This window comes from Schistocerca americana, chromosome 3 (assembly GCF_021461395.2).
Source record: "Schistocerca americana isolate TAMUIC-IGC-003095 chromosome 3, iqSchAmer2.1, whole genome shotgun sequence".
Taxonomy (NCBI): Eukaryota; Metazoa; Arthropoda; class Insecta; order Orthoptera; family Acrididae; genus Schistocerca; species Schistocerca americana.
In genome coordinates this window covers 248303716-248306101 of record NC_060121.1, presented here as the reverse complement: position 1 = coordinate 248306101, position 2386 = coordinate 248303716, and the positions used below count along the sequence as shown (strand labels likewise).

Below are 2386 nucleotides of genomic sequence, written 5' to 3'. Positions count from 1 at the left end.
GTTTTTTCTGATTTCAGATTTAATGTCTTTCCGTGAGTTTCTTATGTCGTTGTATCCGTCCACCCACGAGCTCATCAGGCTATGGTGGTAATGCAATAACTTTCTGTAATCGATTGACCTCTTACTGGCATGAAGAACGAGTGTCTATACGTGTAGTGGGATTTTACTAATTTTTATTTTTATCAGTTTACAATTTTTCGTGGTTTTAGTACCTGCTCGTTGTGATGACTTGTTTCTTTGCCCAGTCTCGATTAGTTTCAGTAGGTAAGACGACGTGGCCGGTCGGAGTGGCCGAGTGGTTCTAGGCAATACAGTCTGGAACCGTGCGACCGCTACGGTCGCAGGTTCGAATCCTGCCTCGGGCATGGATGTGTGTGATGTCCTTAGGTTAGTTAGGTGTAAGTAGTTCTAAGTTCTAGGGGATTGATGAGCTCGGAAGTTAAGTCCCATAGTGCTTAGAGCCATTTCATTTCAAGACGGCGTGGTATCTTCTCTCTTGCTGAATCTATTTTTGAAAGAGTGATGGAGTGTTTGAGTTCCTCTTTAATTGTTTCTCTTATGATTCCACGTATTTCCTTCCCTGTTCTTACGTGACGACACAATGATCCCAGCTTATTTTTGAGATATATTGGAGTAAATAATTGTAACTTTCGTTTCTGTTGGCACTGAAAATAAATTTGATTCGCCAAGGCTTAAAAAAAAACATACGTCTTCTACTTTACAAGCTACGACTCATCCCGATCCATTCAGACGCCATTAATGTATGAAATACTTGACCAAAACTTAAGCAGAAAATGTTGTATTTCCGTTTCGTTAATTGAACTTCAGAATTGACAAAACTTTATTTATTGTCAAAGATAGTGAATGTGTCCCCGAATAGTCAAGGATATGTTACAAAGATCAGAAATAATGATCAGTTAAATTAGAATAAGCAAACTGCACGTTTCACTAAGCCCTAGAGTTCAAGATAAATTAAATTCAACACTCAGAGGCAAACCGGTATCTTTCTAGGTTTCTGCCGTAGCATCCAATCTGTTGTGCCAAAGGCCTTGCCGAAGTGGTAACACCGGTTCCCGTGAGATCACCGAAGTTAAACGCTGTCGGGCTGGGCTAGCACTTGGATGGGTGACCATCTGGTCTGCCGAGCGCTGTTGGCAAGCAGGGTGCTCTCAGCCCTTGTGATGCAAACTGAGGAGCTACTTGATTGAGAAGTAGCGGCTCCGGTCTCGTAAACTGACATAAGGTCGGGAGAGCGGTGTGCTGACCGCATGCAATGCCTTAGAATCCTGTCACACTAGAAGCCACCCATCCCGATGCAAAGATCTGAAGAGATTCGTGTTACATGGAACCTTATACGTCCTTCTATACGAAAATCGCAGAGTTTCGACTTCGGCCCACTGTAGCTTGTCCAGCGAATCACCACTACGCACTTCACACGGAGTCAGGTGCGAACTTTGCTTCAGATCCTGAGGCTGTGAGCTGCTTCTGTCAGTCGTGTGCGTCACTGCTTACCACCCTTCACGTTGTCAAATCAGTAGCACTGTTGTTTCTGTCCACCACACACTGTTTATCACTAAGGGAAGGTTTACTCTCTTTTGCTTCGAAAAGTCGATTTTTTTTAAATTGCATTTTTGAATCCATAAAAGTGTTTGGAATCCACTCCTGAAACGGTTTTTCCGAATACGGAAGGGAAATGTTTGTTATTCGTGGTTGAACAAAAAAATGCACCTGCCTGTAATCGGCCTTTTTCACGCACCAGATTTTTTCGGGAATTTCGACTTTGTAGCCTCGAAAAATTATTCTATGTGCTTGCCCATGACTAAAACTGATAAAGTGATCAAGGAGCTTACGACGTACTACGGCTCGGCAATCACACGGCATTCCAATTCGTTGGAACAGATGAAGAAGGCAATTTGGGCAACGTATTTCCACAAGTGTCCGACGGATGACCAGCGGCTGCCGGACATCTGGACGAATATCAACACGACCAGCCGCTCTCCAAAGAAGTTCAAAAAGTGATTTACCCGATCTACGAGACCCTTTCTTAGAATGAGTTATTGTACCGGTGCTTAGGAGGAGACACACAAAATTCAAATGAAAGGTTGAACGCGTGTGTTTAGAAGTTAGCCCCCAAGCATTTGCATTTTGGTGCGAAGACTGTGGAGAGTGCGACTTTCCTGGCAGTGAGCAGCTTCAAGGAAGGGTATTCAGCAATTCTGAAGAACATGACGATGGACGTCACCCTGGGACACTATTCGACGCAGTTCGCCAAGCATTCGGACGACCAGCTGATTCAAGCGGCCGAAAACCGCTTGTCACCGGCCGTACGAGCGGCTCTGGTGAAGCTCAGGATGGCCCACATCGAGCAGAACGCCCTCTATGAGGA

At 44.7% G+C, this 2386-nt stretch overlaps 1 pseudogene; it reads left to right on the top strand.

The window, feature by feature from the left end:
* The first annotated feature begins 1039 nt into the window (after positions 1-1039).
* LOC124607757 lies at positions 1040-1157 on the top strand (annotated as a pseudogene).
* The last annotated feature ends 1229 nt before the right edge of the window (positions 1158-2386 follow it).